Source organism: Artemia franciscana, chromosome 12 (assembly GCF_032884065.1).
Source record: "Artemia franciscana chromosome 12, ASM3288406v1, whole genome shotgun sequence".
NCBI lineage: Eukaryota > Metazoa > Arthropoda > Branchiopoda > Anostraca > Artemiidae > Artemia > Artemia franciscana.
Genome location: NC_088874.1, coordinates 10,544,663 through 10,561,732, shown reverse-complemented (window position 1 = coordinate 10,561,732; position 17,070 = coordinate 10,544,663).

Genomic DNA, 17,070 nt, shown 5'->3' with positions numbered 1-17,070 from the left:
AATATTTAGTGGATACTTCGATAGTGATATCTAAAAACTTTATATTATCTTAATTTTTTCTTTCAATAACCATTATAATCATACCTTTATCTTATTTTCTTAAATTGCATTTCTACATCAGCTGCTTTAGAATCAAAACACTTATTTGCAAATAGACCAACCAATTCGTGTTTAAAATCAACAATTTTGACAAATTTTTTTCAGTATTTAGTTGTAAAATATTTCATTCCTGTAATAGTGTAATCTAATCCAATGTCTAAATCATCTTTCCTAATATTTCGATTATATTGATTTTCCTTTTTCATTTCGCTTAAAAGTTTTTCCATTTTTTATTTGCTAATTTCATTAAAAGAATTTCCAAATTGAATATCATTTTCTTTTAATTACCTCTGGTTTTGTTCCCAAGAATTCTTCATTTGGAATTCAGGGAAGAACTCCAAACATACGTCAGGAGCCTTTCAAATGGGACAACACAGGATTATATACATTCTTATTAGAGGCCAGCATCGTGCAGCTGGAAGGGTTGACTAAACAATTGACTAAACATCGGTTAGGATCCAACTGTTCAACTCTCACTGCTACCACTTGTAGCATTTGAAGATGTCAATGCGATTGGAACTGAAGCCCCAGATCAAGGATTAAGAAGAAGAGTAGCGTTCCTCCTAACAAAAACCTTGTTGGTATTCCTGCAGAACCAACACTGATTTGAGATCATCAAGACAAAAAATGAATAGCATCCTTGGAAAAAGGTTTTGTTAACAGTAAAAGGATTATTTTTACTTTATTTTTAGTTTATATATATTCTATTAATTTATTGACAACAAACGTACACAATTTATTCAAATGAATATAAAAAATATAAAAGAGCTAAGACGTCATATGGCACTTGTGATAAAGCCAGAAGAGCTATGAGCCAAGAGCTTATATGGTGTGAGCTCTAACAAAATTCTAAGAATCAATAGATTGATTTAAAAGGAAAATCAGAGACTTAATGCCGGTCGGGATTTAAAATTAGAGTTCTGAGTCACGATGTCCTTCTAATTTGAAAATTCATTTAGATCCAATCACTCACTAGTAAGTTATAAATACCTCATTTTTAAAAAAAATTTCCTCTGCCTATAGCCCAACAGATGGTTGAACCTGGGAAAACGAATTTATCATGTCAATTTGTGCAGCTCCCTGACACACCTACCAATTTTCAACGTTCAAGCACGTCCAGAAGCACCAAACTCGCTAAATTACTGAACCCCTCCTTCCAACTCCCCTGAAGAGAGTGAATCCAGTACGGTTACCACAATTACGTATCTAAGACATTTGCTTATCCTAGCCACAAAGCTTCATCTCAATTCCTGCACTCGAAGTATTTTCAAAGATTTCTGATTTCCCCTTCCAACTCCCCCCAATGTCAACAAATCTGGTCAGAATTTGAAATAAAAGCTCAGAGACATAAATTCCTTCAAAAGATCAGACTTTATTAAGATCCGGTATCCTGTTCTTAATTCAAAAATACCTCAGCTTTTCTAATTGTTCCAAATTAACACAACCAGCTCTTTAAAGAGAATGGATCTTTTCCATTTATGTCAATCACGCATCGAGAGTTTGTGCTCATCCTTCCCATCAAGTTTCCCCCCGATCTCTCCACTCGAAGTGTTTTCTAAGATTTTTGTTTCCCTCCTCCAACCCCATATGTCCCCGGATCTAATTCGAGTAGAATATGGAGAATCTGAGGCATAAGATCCTTCTATATATCAAGTTTTATTAAGATCCAATCACCTATTCGTAAGAAAAAAATACCCCAATTTTCATGTTTTCTAAGAATTTCGGTTTCCCCCTCCAATGTCACATGATTTGGTCGGAATTTAAAATGAGAGCTTTAAAGAACAAGATCCCTCTAAATATCAAATTTCAATAAGATCCGATCACCCGTTTATACATTACAAATACCTCATTTTTCCGAATTACCCACCCCCTTCCAACCCATCCAGCTCCACCAAAGAGAACGGATCCAGACCGGTTATGTCACTCACATATCTTTGACTTCTTTTTACTCTTCCCCTCAAGTTTCATCCTCATCTCTTTGTTTTAAGTATTTTCTAAGACCCCCCCCCCCAATGACGCTGGATCAAGTTGAAATTAAAAATGAGAGATCTGATTAACTTAACATACGAAGTTTCACAAGGATCCGATCAGTCCTTCGTCAGTAAAAAACAAGACATTTCTTCTAATTTCTTCAAATTAAGACTCCCCCCCTCCAATTTTCCCAAATACAGCGGATCCGTTCCAATTAAATCGATCATGTATCTAGCACTTTAGCTTGTTTTTCTTACCAAGTTTCATCTCGATCCAACTACTCTAAGCGTTTTCAATGATTTTAGGTTCGCACCCCCAAACTCCCCCCAAAGTCACCAGATCCAGTCGGGATTTAAAATAAGAGCTTTGTGTCAAATATCCTTCTAAATATCAAATTTCATTGAGATCCAATCACCCTTTCGTAGGTTAAAAATGCCTTATTTTTTCTAATTTTTTTTAATTAGCCCTCCCCCTCCCCCAATACCCCAAAGAGAACGGATACGTTCCGTTTATGTCAAACATGTATCTAGGACTTGTTCTTATTTTTACCACCTAGTTTTATCCATATTCCTCTATTCTAAGTGTTTTCCAAGATTTTAGGTTTCCCTCTCCCAACTTCCCTCCAATGTTTCCAGATCTAATCGGGATTTGAAATAAGAGCTCCGAGAGACGATATCCTTCAAAATGTCCAATTTCATTAAGATCTGATCACCGTTCGTAAGTTAAAAATACTTCATTTTTTCTATTTATTCCGAATCAACCGACCCCCCACTCCCCCCTCCAGATTGTCAAATCGAGAAAACGACTATTTCTTATTTAATCTGGTCTGATTCCTGATACGCTTGCCCAATTTCATTGTCCTAACTTACCTGGAAATGCCTAAAGTAACAAAACCGGGACTGACAGACAGGCCGACAGAATTTGCGATTGCTATATGTCACTTGGTTAATACCAAGTGCCATAAAAATGGATTACCACAGGGGGGGGGGCAGTTATCTATTTTTGTTATCTATTCCTAATAATTCATCATTTTGTTTTTTATTATATTATAAATATATTATTAATACAATTTCCTGTATCTACGTTTAGTGTTTTATCAATACAACTAATTCATAAATTAATAATGAAATAAAAACTAACTTCTGTAGACTTAGACTTGAATTTATTAAACTAGAAACGATATACATTAATTGTATACATAGGAGATACCTCAATTGCACCTCAATAATTCACATAGAGTACATAGAAAAAGAAAGAAAGAGAGAGAGAGAGAGAGAAGAAGTGGAAAGAATTGACTCTTGGAGACACGGATGGGACTTATAAACTACATTAAATGTAAATCACCTTACTTTCAGTCCCCACTACTATAGGCAACAGGAACCATCTCTTTCAAAATCTTTTTATATGTATAGGGTGATGGTGACTAACTTGTTAGATCAAAAAAATTTTTATTTATTAGCAATATCAGGAAGTTGACATCTTGAACTTGATCTCTTTTTTTAATAAAAGGAAATAGAAACTTATTCCTTGCTCTTGATAAATGGCTATGTTTATTTTCAACCAAGAGTTTCATGCTATTGAAAAAATTATCCATACGCTGAATTTTCATAAGTCATATGCCTATATTGAGGTGAAAATATGTTGTAAATGAACGATATCAAGAAACTAAAAAGATTTTTATGTTTCAGATAATTCTTTTGTCCTCTTAGGGTATGTTAAAAAAACATAGAGGATTCAAATTGACTATTTTGGACAATTTAGATTCTTCGTAAATGTGAATGTAATTTAAACATCCAAGCTAATGGTCAATATTGAAAATAGCAATCATCTAATGAATCGTACTGTTTTCTCATTATTGGGCAAAGAAACAGGAACTTGCTTATTTTTGTTTACTTGTGTCTTTACCTTTGTGTATTTTTTTACCCCGCATGCCTATTTTCTTGACTGTATGTGTATCTCTGTGTGTTTTTGTGTGTGTGTGTGTTTTCTTTTCTATGTTTTTTTCATATAAATTTAATCTTAATTCTTATCCTCCTACAAATAATTTTAGAGATCAACTATTCCTTCTTGAAAAAATTTCAACGAATAGTAATATCCCCCATATAATATCTTATCTTGAAAATCAGTGATATATTTACAAATACCAAATACTATATTTAGAAAAGTTAAAAATAATACTACTTATCCGGTTTTCCCAAGAAGGGGAATTTCCTTCCTCATGAAACAATTTGACTGTGTAAAATTGTCAGGCCTTACTTCCTTCTAGAAATATTATCCTGTCCCCTCGAAAATTTTGTTTATAAGGTAATTATAGTTAGTGTGCTCGCATTATACCCATAAATCCCAAATGGGAAATGCCTCCTCCAACAGCTATTAGGGGGGGGGGAGATCCATTCATTTTAAAATACCTATCTATTAGATCTTTAAGCTTTGTTGGGCAAAAGGGAAATTTCCAAAATATATTTGGTGACTCCATTAGAGAAATAGAACATTTTGTTTACACACAAATGAGCTATTTTTTGATTGACGATTGGTTTGATATCTTTTGAAGAAAAATTTAAATTTCAGATTTTGTGCATGGTAGCACATTACTGATATTTTATAAGTTTCCAAATTCGTTCTAAAGACCAGAACTTAATTTTCAATTTACTGTAAAAACACGAATAGATTTAGAAGTCTAACTTATTAAATTTAATATTTTATTTTAATAAACATATGCTAATATATATTTCTTAAAGAAGTATATATTTTAATAATAATTAATAAATAATAATAATAAATAATAATAATATTTTAATAATAATATTAATAATAATATATATATTTTTTTTATTTCTTATATCTCTCAATATTTTCTTATTTGTCAAAGTCATCAGACTGAAAAAATTTCAGGTTTACTTTGTTTCCAGAGAAGTACAAATTATTTTCTGGTCTTCAAAGGATGTGCAAAATTGCATTTTTACTTAGGGAGTTATAAATACTTATAAACACTTAAGAACCAATAGATTAAAATATTTTGTAGAAAATTTATGATATATAAAAACAGGTTTCAAAAAATAGAAAAAACAGGTAAACCCTCAAGATAGTTTTCACTTATATATTCAAAAATAAATAATGTATAGAAACAGGCTGCTAAACTATAGAACAACTTTTCAATAACTTAAAATATCACTTTCATATCCATAAACGACGAAGTATTGGTTTTTGAGGCGGGTAATCCCCAGACGTAATTGTTAGGAGGGGGGGCAAAACCACGGGTATTAAGTAATAATTACGTACACACTGGATGTTACAAAATGCTTTTGAAAGTACTTTTGAAGATATATTTTTTTTCTGGATTTCAATTTTTTTCAAGGCATTTTTTCTTCGGGATTTCATTTTCTTTCAAGGATTTTTTTTTTCAAGGTGCTTATCTCAAAAAATCCTTATGAACGAAATATTTTTGACCACATTAGTATTTGAAAGGAATCCCCATCTATAGAATGGAGTCCTAAGCATCTCTACCTTGAACCCCTTTCTACAAATTTGATTCAGAAAATAAATTTTATGAAAAAGCCTATTGCACGAAAGGAAAATCCCTGTTTGCGTTTACTATAATGATTATATTAATTGTTTATTCTCATATGATTGCAATAACTGACATCCTGGGTCAAAAATCGATTAATGAAATTTGCTTATATTCGGAGTTTACCTGTTGGTTGAGTAATACCATAGAAAATGCTATCAGACAATGTTGGGGAGTGCTCTTAGTGCATAGAGTCGATTTCACACATCTGGCATTTCTTCTGCCATTTTAATGCAAAAATATTCGTTTACACTAGAATCGTTCATCTACGCTTAAGTAATCATTCCCTATAAGCATTTTCTCTGATGACTCTTAGCAGTTGAGGCCACAATGACTAATTTTGGCTTGTAAAACCCACAAAAGGTAGTTTACAATAAAATGTAAGTTAAAGGAACCACGAATTAAACAAAAGTTGGGATCCTTCAAACTAATTCAAGAGTGGAGGCTTTTTATTAAGAGTAAATTTGAACCACCTAAAGATATTTTTAAAGGCTTTTAAGGAAAATTTTTAGCCGAGAGTATACGTTACTCAAGACAAGTAGACATTTGGATGTTATTTTCTTTTCAAATTTTGCATTATCCCGTTAGAGCAAAATTTAAACCAGCTAAGATATTTTTTGAGGGCTTTTAATGAAAATACGTCCTTTTTTTCAAAATATCATTAGATTTTACTTATCATCAGTTGAAAAATTGCTTTAACGCCTCCCAGCTTCACGCCAATTTACCAAACTATTACTGACCCTTGGGAACCCTTTGAAATTCCACCTACTTTACTTTCTTAAGAAATTTTTCAGATGTTTTCTCGTCAAAAATCATGTACTAAGCCTAATGGTTCAAATTTTGCATGTCAGTGCTTCGTGATACATCATCTTTATTCCCACCAATGCGTCAAGCTATGATTGACAATCATAGTAGGATATTCAGGTTGATGGTCAATGATGAGGGGGTAGTTTTTGGCACCCCCTCATCATTAATATGACATTTTCATTTTTTTTTCTGTTATGCATCATACATTAGATACAATGGTTCTTTTTTTGCACGGCAACCTTAGTGCAATAAAACATGTCAATTCACATCTCTAGGGCACACCATAACTGGCTCTCTAGCAGCTTCTGGTCAGACAAACATACATAGTCAGACAAGCAGGCATTGAGAGAAAAGAGATGAAAACTTGCAGTGGGTAAAACACAAACACACACAAAAAACAAAAATAGAGAAATAATTTCAGACACAAATGCAAGGAGAGAGGGGACACAAAACACACAGGGGGAAAAACACACGCAAACACACAATCCCGCACAAACAAACAAAAACGAACAAACAAAAACACGCAAAAATATGAAAAGTAGGAAACACTAGAACATACACATCTGACGCACACAGAGTCAAACATACAGGTATGGCATTACACAGAGATCAAAACGCAGACAAAAACTCAAACACACAGAGCCAAGCAAAGTTAAGAACATGGATAAAAATCAAATAAGCACGGAAACACATACAAAAACATGGACACACAACCACCCAAAGTCAGACGCAAAGGCACACATAAAAACTTACAACCAACCCAAGTCTGACAAAAAGGAACAAACACAATCAGACACATGGTGTGTGAGAGAAAGAGAGACAAAACCCAAAGAGGTGAGTTCAAATAGACACACAAACACACACAAAAACAAAAACGTCAAACACGTAATGTGTAAAGTTTTTCAATTCATGTAAAATCAGAAACACAGGGACACACACAAGAATACATAGTCAGACACATAGGAAGAGAGAGAGAAAAAAAAGATAAGCAAAACACACAAACACACACAGCCACAGAAAGTCAGACAAACAGACACACACAAAATCAGTAGCACAAGCAGGAAGAGAAGGACGAAAACACGCAGAAGAAAAACGTAAACTCAGACGCACCTACACATATTCAGACACAAAGGTACGGGGAGAGAGAGAGAGAGAGACAAAAACACGCAGAGAGAAAACACGCTGCCAAAAGACACACGACCACATATGCACACACACAATCAGAAACACTGAAATAGAGAGAGAAGGGCAAACAACACTCAGACAGAATACACAAATTCATAAAGTCACACACTGTCAAAGAAAGTCTGAGACGCAGGCAAATACAATGTTAAACACAAAGAGAGACAGAGAAAGAGGTAAAAGCTCACAGAAGGACAACACACAGACACACAAATATACACACAAACACACTTACAAATACAGCCACGTGTGTGTGTATGCATATGTTTTCCACTTTTTGTGATTTTTTGTGTGTTTTTGCGTATATGTGTTTGCGTGTGTTTATTTTTCCTCTGTGTGTTTCGTCTGTCTTTCCGTTCCTGTGTCTCTGACTGTGTGTGTGCCTGTATGTCTGACTTTGTGTGGTTGTGTTGTGTGTGTGTATGTTTTCCCCCTTTGTATGATTTTGTAACTCTCTATGTGTTTATTTTTCTGACTGTGTTTGTCGGTGCCTGTTTGTCTTACTTTTTGTGATTGTGTGCGTGTGTGTTTTTATCTCTCTGTATTTTCGTCTCTCTCTCTCCGTGCTTGCGTGTCTGACTTTTTGTTTATGTTTGTGTGTGTGTGTGTTTTCTCTCTAAAATTTTTTTCTCTCTCTCTCTTAACCTGTTTGACTGACTGTGTTTGTGTGTCCAACTTTGTTTGATATGTGTAAATGTGTTTAGCCCTCTCCGTGTTTTTTGTCTCTCCTTGTATCTATGTTTGATTATGTGTTGAGTCTGTGTAGCTGTGTGTCCGTGTCTGTTTTCTCCTGTATGCACGACCATACAAATTAGACAAACAGGCCCAAAGTTAGAGACAAAACACACAGAGGAAGAGATCACAAACCCCAAAACAAATACGCACAAACACACACACACAAGACACGCACGCACACTAATTAACACACAACCACACAAATACAGACACACTGGTACACAAACACAATCATACAAACAGGCACGGTGGAGATAAAAGTACACAGAGGGAAAAACACACACACAAACAGAACCACAGAAAGTTAGACAAACAGGCAGACCCAGAATCAGACACACAAGCACGGAGAGAGACAAAAACACAGAGGGAAAACACAATAAATCATTAATAATAAACACATTTCCACAATATGTCTTTTAAAGAAATGCAAAGAGCTCCATTAAATCAAAATGAGCAGAAACAAGTCAAATAATCTTCCAGACATGAAGCTACAACTAATCACCATATTAAATAAATAAAAACCCAAAATATAAATAAATTATAATAAATCATCGTGTTAAACTAGAAAAAATCAGAAAAGACGCAAAGTCCGTTAGTCAAATGAATTTTATGTTCTGATATGATTGAGATACCTAACATGCGGGGTGGAAAATCGAGTACTGAAAATTGCCTTCAATTAAAGAAAATCTGGTCATTGATTAATGCTTTAGAGTATGCTGTCAGATAGTATTGGGGGCTGCTCTTAACATATTTTTACCTAATGGAGTTTTTTTCACCGATATGGAATTTCTCCTGGCATTTTCTTGCAAAACTAAATTTTATATTAGAATTATGTGTATCTGACTCTATGTGACTGCTTTGTGTGGTTCTGTTTGTGTGTTTGCGTGTTTTTACCTCTATGTACTCTTTTATCCCCCCCATGCCTATATGTCTTACTGTGTGTGTGTGCCAGTGTGTCTGTCTTCGTGTAGCGTGTGGTTGTGTGTGTTTATGTTTGTGTATTTGTGTATGTGTGTTTGTGTATGTTTGTGTGTGTCTGTTTGTGTGTATGTAAGTGTGTGTGCACGTGTGTGTGTGTGTTTATGTCTGTGAGTGTGTGTACGTGTGTTTATGTGTGTGATTGTGTGTGTATGTGTGTCTCTCTATGTGTGTATGTGTTTGTGTGTGTGTGTGTCTGTATGTGTGGGTTTGTTTGTGTGTTTATGTGTGTATGTGTATGTGTGCTTGTGTGTGTGTGTGTGTTTGTTTGTGTGTGTTTGTGTGTGTGGGTGTATGTGTGTTTATGTGTGTTTGTTAGTGTTTTTGAGTGTGTTCAAGTTTGTGTGTGTATTTAAGTGTGTCTCTTTGTATGTTTGTTTGTATCTCTGTGTTTTTGTTTGTGTTTGTGCGTAGGTGTTTGTGTTTGTCTATGTATGTTTGTGTGTGTATATGCGTGAGTTTGTGTGTCTGTGTGTCTTTTTCTGCATGTGTGTTTGTGTTTGTGTGTATGTGTTTTTGTGTGTGTATGTGTTTTTGTGTGTGTTTATGTGTTTGTTTGTGTTTGTGTCTGTCTGAAAGTGTGTGTATACGTGTCTGTGTTTTTGTATATATATATATATACATATACATATATATATATATATATATATATATATATATATATATATATATATATATATATATATATATATATATATATATATATATATATATATATACATATATGTGTGTGTGTGTGTGTTTGTGTTTGTGTGTGTCTGTTTTGTGTTTATGTGTATGTATATCCGTTTGTGTGTCTGTGTATAAATTTTTGTGTGTATTTGTATTTTTGTTTGTGAGTGTGTGCGAGTATGTGTATGCTTGTCTCTGTGTATGTTTGTTTGTGTGTGTGTTTGTGTGTGTGTGTGAGTGTTTGTTCGTGTGTGTGTTTGTGTGTCTATGAGTGTGTATGTGCGTGTGTGTGTTTTGTGTTTATGTGTGTTTGTGTGTGTATATGTTTGTGTGTGTCTGTTTCTGTGTGTGTCCTTGTGTGTGTGTTTGTGCTTTTTTCTTTTTTATGTGTGTTTGTGTAAGTGTGTGTGTGCTTGTGTGTGTGCGTGTGTGCTTATGTGTGTGTGTATTTTTTTGTTTTCTGTGTGTGTGTTTGTGTGTATATTTGTGTGTTTGTGATTATGTTTGTGTGATTGTTTGTTTGTGTTTTGGTGTGTTTGTTTGTTTGAGTTTGTATGTGTCTGAGTGTGTTCGTCTGTGTGTGTTTGTTCGTTTGTGTGTGTGCGTGTGTGTTAGTGTGTTTTCCATCTCTGCGTGTTTGTTTCTCTCTCCATATCTTTGTGTATGACTGGAAATAGAAATCATTTAGAAGAATGTTGATAAAAATTGACAATTCATTTGTGTTGTAACTGGTAGAGAGAGTGTTAAAAAAATTGGAATATTTACATTTTGAATTTATTTATAAATGGGAAAAAACAAGAGAAGCTCCAGATATCCCAGAGTATATACCCAAAGAAGAGGGAACTTGATAAGAACCAAAGCATTCAATGGATTAGAGAAAATTCCCTTACAGTTAATATTTCAATAAATGAAAATGGAGCTGATTTTGGGCCACTTTTTTACTCTGTTGCTAGAGATTAAAAAATAGAATGAATGATAGATATAGTTACAGAGTTCAATTTACAGCAAGTGTAATATTTTATTCTTAGAAGGATAATGAAGAAGTCGAACTTTTTCATTATCATAGCTTCTACTGGATTTTTAATAAAAATACTACCATCGAACAAAGCCTTTTAAATAGTAATCACAGGAATATACATACTTTAGTCAAAGAAAATAAAGACAAATCCGGTTTAAAATTTGAAAGGGTCGGTGGAATGGATTATCTATGGTAATTTTAATTTTAATTAAAAAATATATCGTAGGTACTTATAAAGAATTGTCTGAATTAAAAAAAGTTGCATTAATATAAAAAATAATGATACCAAAGGCTTTCTTTCGTGAATACTCACCTATCTTCATCCAGAAAATGACATACTTTCTGATAAGCTATCAAGATATATACCCTATGAAAATGAATCCGACTTTAAAGAGACTACTAATTTTTTAAGAGATATTCAAGATATTTATAAATTTGAAAACAAATATAATATCAAATTTTGTTTATTTGAAAAAAATAAAAATGAAGGGGTTAGACCTCATATTCCTAAGACTAAGATCAATGGATCAATATATGTGATCACTACACATGTTATCATTTCACTCTTATTTGATAATCATTAGGTTTTAATACAGATTCAGAACTCAAATTACTAAATATAAATCAATCAAAAGTTTGAAAAACATTATAAAAAGAAAAACTTTGATAATCCTGACATCACTGTGCAGAAAACAGGATTTGAAACGGAATTTAAAAATAAAGTTAAACATATGAAAGTACATTGCAATATTATAACTGATTTTGAATCGTAAAATGAAGAAATTAATAAAAAAATTAAAATTGCATACACATAAAGTAGCAGAGCAAAATCCATTTGCTTATGGATTCCCAGTATTTGATACCACCCAAAATAAATATTACGAATTCTTCGGTGAGGACTCCGAAGTCCTCAGTTCGGTGAGTAATTTGTAACTACCATAGCCGTAGTGTGTAATAAATAATACCACATACAGAAAAGCTAATGAATATGAAAAAAGTCAGAGAGATCAGGTTTTAGACAAGAACAAGTAAGAAAATATGGCATAATTCAACTATTAAAAGCTGTCATGTTTGTGAAAAGGAAATACTAGATAACTATTTTCATTTATATCACGACCATATTACTGGTAATATACGTGGATTTACTCGTGCAGAATATAATGAAAACCTTAGAACTCCTAAAGATATCTCTATTGTTATGCATTATCACTCAAAATATGACTCTCATTCATTTCTTAGAGAAATAGTGCATGATCACGAGATTTTTTAATCTGAGGAGAGTTTTATATAATTTTATAAGACAGTAACTGTTAAAAACCAATTACTAAATGCGGTTTATAGATTCAATCCGTTGTATGGTCTTTTCCATTGATAGGCTTTCCGAAAATTTAGATAAATGTGAATGTTATGTATATTGTATTTGCTTTAGAAATATTTTTAATTATGCTTTTGATGTATTTTAAAATATGTAATAATTTAAAAAAATAATAAGGAAATGGATTTATTTTTATTAATATACTTATATCTATGAAAAAATTAATGATAAAACATTACAATCAATAAACAAATTTTATTTTAGATTTACAGTGAAAAATATTTCTGCAGAAAATCTATAAGAGACGAATCTATCTGGAATCTAATCAAATCTAATGTACTATTAAATTACACTAAATTATTTGTAAAAAGTAATGTTTTAATTTAATCTTATGTTGTTGAAAATCTTATAGCTATATTTTTTAATAATTATAAACTCGATCCACTGAACTTCTTCTCACCACCAGGACTAACATTGGAAGCTTTTCTAAATCACTCTAAAGCTGAACATGCATTATTTTCTGACGAATATATGTATACCTTTATTGCAAAAGGAATAAGAAGAGGTGTATCTCCGTTTATATAAAAGTATGCTAAAGCAAATAATATATATCTGAATAACTTTAATCAAACATAACCTTATAGATACTAATAATCTATATGGTCTGGTACTGTCACAAAATGTACTTGAAATAGATTTTACCTTTGTTACTATACACAACCATTTACAAAAAAACAAAATCTTAGACTATTACCAATAGTTAAAAGATTAAGTTGAATCAGATAATAATAAGGATAAAGTAGAAGCCATTTAAGATGTTGATTTACAATATCCAATTGATTTACACAATTTAAATAAGGATTTACCCGTATTTCTGGACAAATTTCCTTATATATCAAGTACTACTTGAAACAATAAAAAAAATAATGTTGTATATTATAAGAATTTACAATTTTATTTAAAACATGGCTCAGTATTGCAAAAACTATATAGAATACTAAAATTTACTGAGTCACTTTATTCAAAAAATATATTAATCATAATAATAATTTATGATAAAAAGAAACGAATGATTTAGAGAAAGATTTTTTTTAATTCGTGAATAATGCTTGTTTTGGGAAAAAATAGAAATAGTGCAAATATTGACATAATCACTAGTGAGGAACAAAGACAAAAATTGTTAAATACATTTCTTTATAACAGAAGTAATCTTTAGCGATAATTTCCCGGTAGCTGAAAAGCCCAGTCAAAAACAAATTTAGATAAACCTATTTCTAACTGATTCACTGTCTTAGTGACATTTAATTTACTGATGTATTTATTTCATTATTAATACATGAAACCAAATTATAGTAAAAACACTGACTTTTGTTATATGAATACTTCAGGTTATACAAAAGATAACCCTTATCACTTCCATGCAGTGAATATGAAAGTTACAGGTATGACCAAGTAAGAATTATCTTAAACAATATTGTCTGATTTTGTAAGCTTAAGATCAAAAGTATATACTTATTTAGAAGAGGGTGAATTCTTTTCAAATGAGTACTTGTGAAACCAGATTCTGTAATAGAGCTCCATCAACTTTAACTTTCCTTTAACTTTCTTTCTCAGTGAAGCAGAAGTAAAATATTATCAAAAGAAATTTCGTGAATACGATTCACAGCGGAAAACATGGAAAATAATAAATGAGAGAATAAATAGTGCCAAAACAAGAAATATTCCATCCTACATTCCAACTAATAAAGGAGTCAAAATAACGGATGAGAGAAGAATGCTAACCATTTTAGGAAAATTGGACTTGATCTGGTGGATGATATTTCTGCTGGAGCACATAACCAAAGAAAACATATTTCATAAGACTATATTTACGTACCTTATCCGCTTCTTGGAACTTCAAAGAGCATTTACTAGGTTGTAAAAACAGATTTTCGATCGAAAGTGACGGTATATCGTCTTCTCTGTTAAAAGAATTAGCTGAAGTACTTTGTCAGCCGCTTTTATTTACTTTTAATTCTTGCATGAAAAAGGTTTTTTTTTAAGGTTTGTCTTAATGTAGCTAAGGCTTTTCCATTGTATAAAAAAAGTGATAAAGATATTTCAAAAAATAATAGGCCTATTAGTATTTTATCACCTGTTTGTATGATTTTGAAAAAAAATAATAAAGAGTAGATTTTCTTAATTTCTGGTAAAGAATAATTTTTTCCTCTCAATCAGTTTGGTTTCTTCTGTGGTAGGTCAACAGAGCAAGCACAAGCTGCTTTATATAATTTCTTATAGGTTTCTATGGATGTGTAATTATTTGGTAGCAAAAATATTTTTTGACATTAAAAATGCTTTTGATACAATAGAACATGCAATTATTTTGATAAGTTTGGAGCATATAGCAATTTGTGGAATAGCTCTTGAGTTAATAAGATCTTATTTATTAGAAAGAAGTTATACAGTCGAAGTTGGCGATGAATCATCTCATATTTTTTCAAAAGAAAATATAGGGGTTTTGCAAGGGTTTGTATTGTGGCCGTTACTTTTTTCTACACAAATAACCTTCCAAAATACATGCCTTTGGTTTGCAAGTAACAAATATTGTCTTAAGATGACACAGCAATTAGCTTGAAGGCTAGCAGCGAGGAGGACCTAAGAGTGGCCCTCAAAACTGTTGCTTTTAATTTAAAAAATTGGTTTAATGCTAATCGACTAATATCTAACCTAGAAAAGTCAGAATTTTTGGTTTTGGGAGACGTTTGAGAGCAGTAAAGCATGTGCCATTTAAAACTATTAGTATTAGAACTTCCTCCATAACAAGAGTGGATGTATTTGAATATTTAGGTATCTATATCGACTCAGTTTTGTCTTTTAAGGCGCATATTAATAGACTCGAGGCAACAGTGTCCAGGAATCCGGGATGTTTCCATAGAGCAAAGTTTCTGTTTCCTTACCAAATAGTGAGAAAATTTAATTTTATTATTTGTTGATTGCTACTATCAATATTACCCGACCATTTAGATGTTAACATTCCGTTCCCATTTATGAAGACTCCAAATTGTCTAAAAAACAGTCAATAAGAATCCTTTATCTATTTTTAACACACCTTAGGAAACAAAAAAATTATCCGAAACCAAAACATCTTTTATATTTCTTGATATTCTTTATTTACAACATATTTACACCTTAATATAGACATATGCTTTATAGAAATCCAGCGTAGGTATAATATTTCAATAACATAAAACTCTTGGATTATAAAACCTCAACAAAGAATTGCTAATTTACATGAATGCAAATGATAAGATTAAAAAATTATAAGGTTTGAGATATAGCAGAGCTTCTGGAAAACATCTGTTGCAGAGAAAAATGAAGATACTGACCTGTTCGATTCACTATTCAAAAATGGAATTAATAAGAAAATTTACTATAATACTTTTACAATAGCCAGCTAAGAATTTGAATTTCTTGAATGAAAATGCTTTCTTAATAATTTGTTTTTATTATTATCATTGGTAACAAAAGTGAAATTGAAGAGTCTTATACAAGTAATCGCATGACTTAAGATCGAAACACTGATTATAAAATAGCTTAAACTAAATTTATGCTATAGTACTGTTGGTATAATATTATAGATCAATCTAAAAACAACACGTTTCAATACAGAGGAAAATACTGATGAATGGGTTAACGTTGTTACACCCAAAGGCATGTATTCTGAAGAAGGCTTAAATTATATTTTAAATTATTATTTCAATTCACTCCATGATCGATTCCCAATCAAACAACAATAAAATTTGTTATTATTTTGAAAGAGAATAATCAATTTCTGTTTAATAGTGATTTATATTTTATTTTAGGATTTGAAACTGAAGATGAACTAAGTAATAAATATAATGAAGATACTGAAGTTCGCAATATTACATGAAATGCTGATAAAATGCACATTTACTGTTCATTAGTGGATAGCTCAATTTTGAATAGGAAAGCAGCCTCTAATATTATTCGATGTTTTTCTCCGAAAAAAAACGTTGAATGCTATTCTGTGAGATTTCTATTGAAACGCAACTTTCTGTTACAGAAATCTAAAAAAGATAACAGTTATACCAAACCAATATAGTGTTTAATCATATGAACACTCAGAGAATGGAAATGACAGTAAATAGATATAAATATCCATAAGAAGATTTGAAGTTGATATTTAGTGATTGTAATGAAGATTATTCTAACTTCTATTAACAATTTTTATAGTTAGGATATAAACATAAAAATGTTGCTAGTGGAATAATTGTCAGTTACATTGATTTTAAAACAGTATATTCTTTTTTGTTTTTATTTTTCAAAGTATGAATCGAATAAGTGTATATGTATGAGTGTGTTTGTGTGTGTGTGTGTTTCTGTTTGTGTGTTTGTGTTTGTGTGTGTGTGTGTCTATGTTTATGTGTGTGTGTGTGTTTGTGTAAGTGAGTGTGTGGGTTGTGTGTGTGTGTGTGTCTGAGGGTGCTTAGGGATTTTCCCTCTATCTGTGTTCGTCTCTCTGTCCTTGCCTTTGTGTCTGACTGTGTGCGTCTGACCCGAGCGTGCCAGAAGACCAGTCACAGTGCAGCAAAGGGACGTGAATTGACATAGGATACAACATTGTGGGTTGTTTCTTGGGATTTAATGCAAGATTTTTACCAGGAAAACACTGGGAAAATGTTGCAGGATTCAGGAGGAGAGGCCAGAAGATGCCAGACGGTTATG